Source organism: Tupaia chinensis, unplaced genomic scaffold (genome assembly GCF_000334495.1).
Source record: "Tupaia chinensis unplaced genomic scaffold, TupChi_1.0 Scaffold000202_1, whole genome shotgun sequence".
Lineage (NCBI taxonomy): Eukaryota > Metazoa > Chordata > Mammalia > Scandentia > Tupaiidae > Tupaia > Tupaia belangeri.
In genome coordinates, this window is record NW_006159678.1 from 101,684 (window position 1) to 113,097 (window position 11,414).

Below are 11,414 nucleotides of genomic sequence, written 5' to 3' on the forward strand. Positions count from 1 at the left end.
CAGGGACAATGTGGGAGGAGGATGAGACATGGCAGAGGGTGGGGGGGATGGGGATTCAAGGATAGCAAAACAAAAGGCAATGTATGCAGGACATAAGAATTGGAAAATTATTTGCTGAGAACATGTATGTTGATGTGCTTGATTGAGCCAATGCACAGTATATTTTGGATGGAAAATTCATTTATGTGTTGTGATGGTGTATAGTGAATTAATATAGAGAATGAATAAATTAAAAAAAAAGAAGTCAGATCATTCCTACTGGAGTATGTAAAACACAGATATTTTTATGCATATCTACAGAAGCTTAAGCAAAATAAATAGTGCTCAGAGGTTTGAAAAGCAGGGTAATTTCAAAGTAGTTATAGAAGGACTGCATTAGTATTTAAATTATAATAATGTTTGCATTTCATTGGATATTCAGTGGAAAACTAGATTTTGTCAAATGACTTCTTCACAAATATTCTTGAATTTTCCAACAAAACTCTTTGAACTTAAGTACATGATTATATGTGTATAAAATTGTTGTAATATAGTGTTATGCATTAGTGCTCAATTTGTATAGAAAATAAGTAGGAGTTGTGTCATCATTTCTGTAAAAATGCTATCTTTATTGTACAATGTCATGAGCTTATTTGCACTGGTGAAAAAATAACATTTCTATTACTATTTGGGTTTACAGAAAAGTTACGAGACATTTTTGGATTAAAAAAACATAGAAAAATACATTGTGAGTTCTCCAATGACCTAATATTTTAAATCACATAAGCTCTATAAGCATTATCACCATTGAGAATGTATTTAATGCTTGGTACATGAAAGACAATTAAAAATTAAGTTAGGATATTTACATTCATATATAAATATTGTGGACAGAAGTCTGACTACTTTTCCTATTTTTCCAAAATCTTTTCAAAAGGGGACTGGGGAAGTCATGCCCACAAACATTAACAGACCATTTATTTTCTACTAACAGGATTCTTCCTACCTCCTGTTCCTGGCATAGTATCTTTGAAATGTATATTTCAATGGATTACAGTATATTCCTTTGCTTATCTCTTCCCAAGACACAGAACTTCTCTTTTCCTTGAGATGTAGATTAAGCCTTTCTTTAACTAAGACACAGATCTTCCCTTCCAATCACCAACCTAAGAATTGTGGAATCCACCTATAACCTACAAGCACCTCCCCCCCTCGTCCCGCTTCTACATGTCCCACCTTTTTTGGGCCAGATCAATGGAAAATCTTTTCACTAAATGTTGTCTGTCAATCTCAAAAACAAATAAAAGGAACCTCTGTACATGATCACCACAAGAAAAGGCATGAATGCCTCTTCTCCAGGCCTAGGTCACTCACAGTTGGCTTGGAAATAAACCACATTAATTATTAACTATTAATTTTACAGTTGGTTATTTTTTTTTTCATTGACAATATCAAACCAAAGATGACACAGACATGATGTAAATGTCAAAATATCAGTGCTACGAAGTGAAAAAATAAGTGTATACACCAAATACTACAATGATAATATAAGCCCTAACAAAGAGAAACTAAGTCATAAGGACAAATATCTATAAGAATAAAATTACTTTCAAAGTGGCATGATTGTTAGATAAATACTACATCTACAAATAGTAACAAAAATTCTTATAATTAGACACCTGGGTCAGCCAGTGGCACAGTAGTTAAGACACTTAGAACCCACATGACCAATTGCAGAGTTCAAGTCTCAGATTTGGTACGTTGGAAGACACACTGCTTGTATGCACATGAGTGCCTAAGTCCTGAGAGGAGAACAGAGGAGAGAGAATAGCAGCATATTCATTCTCCCTTTGGGAGCTCGTTCTTTCTTGCTTGCTTTCTAAAAATAAATTAGAAGAATGGAGAGAGAGAGAGGAGAGAGAGAAAAAAGAAAAGAAAGAAAAGAGGGAGGGTGGGAGGGAGGGAGGATGGAAAAATAAGAAACTCAGAATATCCTACAAGTTACACATTCAGTGTGAAAATGTAGATTTTATGTGCAGATTTTATTATCTTCTCTAGATTTCTGCAACTGATGTGTTTCTAATTTTATTTATAATCTCTCACAAATGTCATATATATAATATAGGTATAAAATGGACAGTATTACTTAAGAGTTATGTTAATTTAAATAACTTGAATGCAGGTGGTGTTAGACATCTTCAATGTGTACATGCTATTATTTGTGATGTGTAATTGTTTGAGAATCTTTGATTTAGATTTTCTTTTCCCCTATATAAATTTCAAACATATCTTTTTAAATTATGTGGGAAAAAAGTCATAATTTCCTTTTTCCTACAATTTTAATAAATCAATCTATGGCAGAGTCTGAGACATTAAAAATAAATTTCAGAGTCTAGTAGAAATTGCAATGAAGATTGAGTGCTCAAAAATCCTGAAAGGAGAGAGAGATGGAGGAGAAGGAATTGCAGTGTTACCATTCCCCTTGAGAGATATTTTCTCACTTGCTTTCTCTCTCATCTCTATCTCTCTCTCTCATGAGTGCATGTACCCTCTGTCAATTTTTTAAATGGTATATAAATATTATATTTGTAAATATTTGAACAGTTATACAGGCAAGAACTTTATTTCTACATATTTTTAAGCACTTTTTTTTGTTGTTTTTTTTGAGAGGTTTTCCGCCAATAATGATAAATAAAATAAAGAAAATAATTTAAAAAATTATTCTGTAGGTAGTGGAACTAAACTCTTTTTTTCTGTTTTTAAATTCTGTTAATTGCTTATAATTTATTCTTCTATTCACACATTCATTCAATGTGTACATGCTATTATTTGTGATGTGTAATTGTTTGAGAATCTTTGATTTAGATTTTCTTTTCCCCTATATAAATTTCAAACATATCTTTTTAAATTATGTGGGAAAAAAGTCATAATTTCCTTTTTGCTACAACTTTAATAAATCAATTTATGGCAGAGTCTGAGACATTAAAAATAAATTTCAGAGTCTAGTAGAAATTGCAATGAAGATTGAGTGCTCAAAAATCCTGAAAGGAGAGAGAGATGGAGGAGAAGGAATTGCAGTGTTACCATTCCCCTTGAGAGATATTTTCTCACTTGCTTGCTCTCTCATCTCTATCTCTCTCTCTCATGAGTGCATGTACCCTCTGTCAATTTTTTAAATGGTATATAAATATTATATTTGTAAATATTTGAACAGTTATACAGGCAAGAACTTTATTTCTACATATTTTTAAGCACTTTTTTTTGTTGTTTTTTTTGAGAGGTTTTCCGCTATAGGGCGCATGCGCTTGCCAGAAAGACAGAGAGAGAGAGAGACATAGAGACAGAAAGTGAGAAATCACCCCCCACGCACACGCACCCGGCATGAGTTTTAAGCCACTGGGTCTGGGACGCGAACCGCAGTTGACTACGTGGGAGTCCAGTGACATAGCCATTATGCTAACTGCTGGTTCCCTATTTTTAAGCAAATTTTTTAACAGTTTACAATTTTTAAATGTTTAAAGGAAGTAAAATTTATATTATACTGTAAAAAGAAGACTTTGTCCTAAAGAAAAGAGCATTTGAACACTGATTTTTTTGTTCATGGTTTTGTTATACTTTTTAATTTTTTGTTATAGGGCGCATGCAATCACCAGAGAGAGACAGAGAGGGAGCAAGGGAGAAAGAGAAAGTAAGAAATCACTCCTTAGGGGGAATAGCCATGCTGCAATAACTTCTCCATACACCTCAGGATGGAGAATGCGCTTCACATACCCAGTGTGATTTTGAAGCTGTTGAGTCTGGGACTTGAACCACTTAGTGAGTCATGTGAGATCCACCATCTTAAACTCCGTGCTACCTGCTGGTCCCAATTTCTTTCTAAATGCTGCATCGTGAGTAACTTTGGGATTAAAACTGAAATGCCTACTACTTGCAAATCATTATGCTATTTGTAAATATGGAAACAATGGAAGAAAAATATGTTCCTATGATTGTTATGAGAAATTAAAAATATTAAAAATAAAAATCATTAAGATAGGAAAAGATTTCACTTCTATCTCTATTTGCAGATGACATGAGTATGTACATAGAAAACCCACAAAAATCTTGGGACTGGCAGGTGGCATGATGGGGAAAAGCAGTGGACTCCCACATGGCCTACCACGGTTCAAGTCCCAGACCTGGTGTATTGATATCTCACATTCCCTCTCTCTCTCAATTTCTCTCTCTAGCTCACTCTGTCCCTCTAAATAAATAAATAAATAAAGCTAAATAAAATATTTTTTTAAATGAAAAAAGAAAACCCACAAGAGTCCACAAAAAAATTTCTGCAAGTGATACATAAATACAGTAAATTGGCAGGATACAAAATCTACATATGTAAATCTATTACATTTTAATACACAAACAATGAACAGACTGAGGTAGAATTGAAGAAAACAACCCCATTTACGATAACTACAAAAACTATATCATAAAAAGGATTAAATCTAACCAAAGAATTCAAAGACCTCTACAAGGAAAACTATAAAAAATTTAAAAAATCAATTGAAAATGACACATGAAAAAAATGGAAAGACATTCCATTTTCTTAGATTAAAGAATTAATCAAAATGTCAATTTTATCCAAATTTATCTGCATATTTAATGCAATCTCAGACAAACTATCAGAGACATTTTTCTTTTGCTTTTTATTTTTATTTATTTATTTTAATTTTTACAGTTTTTCCAGCACCATTTGCTAAAGAGATTTTCCTTTTCACACTGGATTGACTTGTATCCTTTGTCAAAAGTAAGTTGGTTATATTTTGGGGGGTTTATTTTTTGGGTCTCTACTCTGTTCAATTGATCCTCATGTCAGTTTTTATGCCAATACCATGCTGTTTTGACTATCACAGCTTTGTAATATGTTTTGGGGTCAGGAAGTGAGATGCCAACTACTCCACTCTTCCTGCACAGAATAGTTTTGGGAATACATAGAAGTTCATAATTCCAGAAAAATAATATGATTGTATTTTCTAGATCTGTGCAGAAAGTCTATTGTAATTTAATAGGGATTACATTACATATGTAGATTAATTTGGATAGAATTGCCATTGTGATTATATTAATTCTACCAATCCAGGAACATGAGATGTTCTTCCACTTTTTTGTGTTCTTTTTGATTTCCTTTTTAAGATTTTCACGGTTTTGGGAACCAGCAGTTAGCATAATGGCTATGTTGCTGGACTCCCACATAGTCGACCGCGGTTCGTGTCCCGGACCCGGTGGCTTAAAACTCACGCCGGGCGCGTGTGCGTGCATGCCCAAGATCCCGAGAGGAGAATGGAGGAGAAGGGATTGCGGTGTGACCATCCCCCCTGGGGGGTGATTTCTCACTTTTTGTCTCTATGTCTCTCTCTGTCTGTCTGGTGGGTGGGCCCACAGCCCTAAAGGTAAAAACCCCCCAAAAAAAAAAAAAAAAAAAAAAGAGTAGAGAAGGAGGCATTTCACTTCCTGACCCAAAAATATATTACAAAGCTGTGATAATCAAAATAACATGCTATTGGGACAAAAAACAGACATGTGGACCAATAGAAAAGAATAGAGATACCAGAAATAAATCTCAAAATATACAGTTGAATGATTTTTGACAAAATGCATTAGTCAATCCAATAGGGAAGAGAATATCTCTTCAGTGAATGGTGCTAAAAAAATCTGGGTATCTACCTACAGAAAGATGAAACTGGACTTCTATCCCTCTCCACTAATTAAAACCAACACAAAATGGATCAAAGATCTAAACTTAAGACCTCAAAGTGTATTACTCCTGGTGGTAAGAACAGGAAACTCTTGGGGACACCAGAGTAGGAAAAGATTTCTTATATAAGACTTCAAAGCACAGGCAATAAAACCAGAAATAGAAAAGTGGGATTAAATCAGGATAAAGAGCTTCAGCACAGCAAAGGGAACAATAATTAGAGTGAACTGACAATCCACGGAATGGGAGAATATATTTGCAAACTATGCCTCAAATAAGGAATTGATAACCAGAATATACAGGGAATACAAGCAAAATAGCCAAAAGAAAAAAAAAATCAACCCAATTAAAACATGGGGCAAATGAACAGCAGACAACTCTCTAAGACATATAAACAACCAAAATGTATATGAAAAAATGCTCAGCATCCCTTATTATAAGGGAAAGGCAAATCAAAACCACTTACTCCCTCCCAGTCAGAAGAGCTAAAGTTGAGAAAAAAAAATAAAGAGTAAGTATCAGCAAACTCCCACATGATCAACCACAATTCAAGTCCTGGACCTGATGATTTGACAATCATGATGTGTATATATGCATGTGTGCCCAAAGTCCCGGGAGGAGAAAAAACTGCACCATTGCCATCCCTCTGGGGAGTAATTTCTCACTTTTCCTCTCATTGTCTCTTACTCTGTTTTGCTCTTTCTGGTGAGCACACATGCTCTAAAACAAAACTGGAAAAAAAAGAGAGAGAGAGAGTGATAAATGCTGATGAGGCTATGGTGAAAAGGGAAATCTTCTACACTATTGGTGGGAATATAAACAGTACAGCCACTGGGAAGAACAATAGGGAGATTCCTCAAAACCCTACAAATAGAACCACTATATTATCCAGCATTTCCACTCCTGGATATCTACCCAAAGGATAGTAATGCACTCTATTGGAAAAACACTTGGATGTCTATGCTCATTGGAGCATTCTTCACAATAGCTAGGACATGGAACCAACTTATATATCATGAACAGATAAATATATTGAAAAATGTGGCACATGTATGCTGCAGAATACTACTTAGCCATAAGAAACAATGAGACTCTAGCATTTGATAGAAAGTGGACATATATGGAAGATTTACTGCTAAACAAAGAAAGTTAGACTATGATAAAAAGGCATTGTATATCCTCACTCAATATAAATCGACTGTCTCACTCTATGGCAGAAACTAAAAGAAGGGAAGAGTATAAAGAAGGATAGCATGTGAACAAATAGAGAGGCATGACATTTGTGGGACACAGAAATGGTTTATTACTTGTTGATGATAACATGTATAGTATTCTCTACTGGGCAGGTCTGAAAAGTATTTCATGTTATATTGTATATCCTCACTCAATATAAATCGACTGTCTCACTCTATGGCAGAAACTAAAAGAAGGGAAGAGTATAAAGAAGGATAGCATGTGAACAAATAGAGAGGCATGACATTTGTGGGACACAGAAATGGTTTATTACTTGTTGATGATAACATGTATAGTATTCTCTACTGGGCTGGTCTGAAAAGTATTTCATGTTATGTAAATTCTCTTTACAAGCTAAATGATGTATAGTGAACTATATAAGCCATGGAGAGGAACTATAGATACCAGAGACAGTGTGGGAGGAGAGTGGGAAATGAGAGGAGAGTGAGAAGGAGGGAATCAAGGGATAAAAGGAAGAAGAAAATATTTAAGGGAACAAAAATGGAAAATTATCTGTTGAAGATAATATGTATGGTAACATATTTATTAGAACCAACATACAGTGTATCCAAGATGGGTAAAATGCATTTGGTATGCCGTAATGATACACAGTATTTGAGTGTAAAAATAATAACAATAATAAATAAAATTAAAAAAACAAAAGTAAAGGTATGGAAAAGTAATCTTTAAGGTCCTTACACTCTTTTCATGAGTTATAATTTCTTCAGTGCTGCAATCACATTCTTGTTCTTTTCAGAGAGGTTTTTGCTATAGGGCGCGTGTGCTCACCAGCCAGCCAGAGAGAGACATAGAGACAGAAAGTGAGAAATCACCCCCCCAGGGGGATGGTCATGCCGCAATCCTTTCTCCTCCATTCTCCTCTCAGGATCTTGGGCACGCACGCACACGCGCCCGGCGTGAATTTTAAGCCACCGGGTCCGGGACGCAAACCGTGGTCGACTATGTGGGAGTCCAGCGACATAGCCATTACGCTAACTGCTGGTTCCCACATCCTTGTTCTTGACTGTATATCATGGGGTTAAACATTGGAGTCATAATACTGTAGAAAAGGGAGAGCATTTTGTCAGTTCGTGTAGAATGATTTGATTCGGGCCTTACATAGGTGATAGTAACAGAGCCAAAGAATAAATCCACCACTGTGAGGTGGGAAGAACAGATGGAGAAGGCTTTGGACTGCCCTGTGGCTGAGGGTAACTTCAGGAGGACAGAAATGGTATTGACCTAAGAGCCAAGTATGAAATCGAATCATGACAGATTATACTGTGGCTACATGGATATGTATTTCACTAAGTGATGTGTCCCCACCTGCCAGATCTATCAATGGGAGAATGTCATAAAAAGGTGGTCAATTCCGTTTGAACCCCTGAAGGCCATGAGAACTCCTGGCACATTTGCCCTATCCAGACTGCAGTTCCACTAAGCCAAGCACAGCCAGCCAATTGGATGCACTTTTCGTGGTTCATGATAAGAGGGACAGTGCGCAGGCTTACAAATGGACATGGAACAGCTGTAGGTCATCACAGCCAGGAGAAATGTTTCTGTGGTTCCCAGAACAAGGAAGAAGCACATTTGGGTAGCACAGCCAAGCAAAGAAATATGCCTGTCGTGAAGCTAAAGATTCCCAGAATCCTGGGAAGAGTGATGGACACATAAAAGATTTCCAATGAGAAAAAGCTTGTAGAAAACAAAAAACTACATGGATGTCTGGAGAACAGAGTCAACCCTTGTGATTATTATAATAAGATCATTTCCTGTTGACATAAATATGTAAATGGGAAAGAATATTCCAAATAGGAGACCCTGGAGGTTTGGAAGGTCATAAATCCCACGACAGAATTAAAATTACATTCTGCTGTTTGGTCTATGTGTAGCACTTATAAAAATAAAGAATTCAATATATAAGGTCACTTCTGCCTGAGTTGTAATGTGTCCAAGTATAAAATAAGTATGCTATACTTTCAGTCACTAAGAATTGTTCTTAGGAAACCATCTGAATTTTATATTAAACTGTTGTACAAAAAACAACATTAAGGCTTCAAACAAAATAATTCATAAGGAAAATTTCTATGAGGAATTAATTCTGCAGAGGTGTGCCTATATTTTCTTCTCTTTAAAGTGAGATGCATAAAAATGTATTTTGTTATTTAACTTTGATAGAAAGCATGTCAGAGTCTAATTTTAAGACTGCTAATATAAAGTTTAAATATAAATTGATAAAAATATTAATTAAAGCAACTGATTTGAAATTTAGGATAGATGTCTTTTTTCTCTCAATTATTTCTTTTTATGTATCTTTTTTTTAAATATATGTTTTCACATGTTGATTTAAACTGTCTCATTGTTTAAAAGTTATTATGTAATTATATTGAATACATAAACTAGAAAAAGTGATTTTACTTGGTGATTTCTGTTTTTTTTTTTGTACTCTAAAGAGTTGCTATAGTCAGTTTATTTCAACTGAAGAAAGACATAAAAAACTGACCAACAGGCTTAATTGCAGTAGCACAGGCCATTGTGAGATGCTGGAAGCTTTGTGAAAGACTGGTTTACATCTTGGGTTCAGCCAAGCACAAGTGAGCTTCTGGCTGGCTGATTTGTGTGCGTGTGAAGGCTGGGGGATGGGGGAGTGTGAATGGTTGGGAATGCAACCTGATGGGACCCAACCAAAGATGCCTGTCTCTCTGTTTTCTCTAAATAAAATAAGCAAACAAAAACATGTCCAAGAAACAGATAAAATTATATTTATTAAATCTCAAATATTTGATTTGTATTTTAGTGTTTATTCCTGAAATAAATAGACATGATTTCACTCAGGACTTGAAGGCAAAGGTAGAGAATCTCATAGTGTTATCTGGTCTGAGCATAAGGTTGTCTTCCCAACTTTTATAATGTAATTTTACCTGGTATTTTCTATTTTTTTCCATCAGTACTCTGTAAGTAGCACATAAGTCTCAATTTTTTAATAGGTTTCCTAGACTATTCAAATATTTTCTGGACTCTTGTATCTCCTAATACTTTCCCTATTTCCATCTCTTATAATATCCTAAAGTTCATTTATACTCTGCTGAGATTCCAAAAGAATAGTTTCTAAATATTTGATTCATCAAGTATTTGAATATTTGAAAGTTGTTCTTACTGGTGACTTCCATGGTATCATTCCTGTGTTCTTAGAGGTGAAAGTAAACATTTGGGGGGGTATTTGAAAAGCTGCATTAAAATAAAATTAATGTACAACTTTAAAATGGTACAAAATTTTTGAAATGTATGCAAAATTTTTTCATAGTGCTCATTTTCCATGAACTTTTTAGAGATCTTTCATATTCCAGAATCTGAGGGTTATTTTTAATTATATAGCTTCTTGAAGATAGGCTCAAATAGAGGATGTCAGGAAAAGACTGAAATCTGAACATGAGTTCTCAAACTTTCAGGGGCATGTAAAGTGGGAAACCGACGAGCACCAGTAGGGATTAAACACTGTATTAGATTTCTTGCCAACACTAGCTTATTTACTCTTACAGTGGTGTTGTGTAGCAATTGTGTAAACATTTTACTTAAAATTAAAATTCCACTTAAAAATGTTGTATGACGAATACGAGATTGTATATAAATAATACATTATTGAGATTTGATTTCGGGCCTGTGTGACTCAAAATCTGTTATTTTACTATAACCAATAATATCAGGAGCCTATGGAATATAGTGTGTGTATTCTATTTTCTTCCCAGGTATCTAAAGAATGCGAATCACTTAATAAACACTCAATTTTGAATGAATAACAATTTCCATTGTAAGTAGCTTATACTAGGCCCTCTATCAATGATTGGTATGGAAATGCTATCCTTATTATTCTGATTTGTGTTTACTTCCATCTCTCCCCTCACACTGGAGTTCTCTTCATTCTTGTGAAATATTCTAACAGGTAAGTATTGGGAAAAATAAAAAAGAATACAATAAAACTAACAAAATATTTATGAAATAAACTAGAATCTGTTAATCTACAACTGAATTAGTCATTAATTTGCTCTAATCGGAATTGATGCAAGATCTAAAGTAGAAGTGTTGATGACTAAACATTTTTCTACATTCACTTTTGCACATCAAATGAGATATTACATGATAAATCCTTATAAAATGTAAGCAGAATCAATACACAATTTCTATCCAGTTTCTAATACCTGTCTTAATTTTTAAGTTCTTTAACTTTATTTATTTATTTGTTCTAATTTGACCAGAGAGAGACAGAGAAAGAGAGAGAGAAAGAGAGAGAGTGAAAAAGTGAGAAAGCAGCGACCAGATCCAGGATTTGAACTTGCTGTCAGCCATGTGGGAGTCCAGTTCCCTTAATCACCATGCCACCTGCTGGCCCCATCCTTTTTAAATATTACAACTCCGAAATCTATTATCCTAGTGTAATAATATGGCAAATATTTCAGTTTCTCCCAGT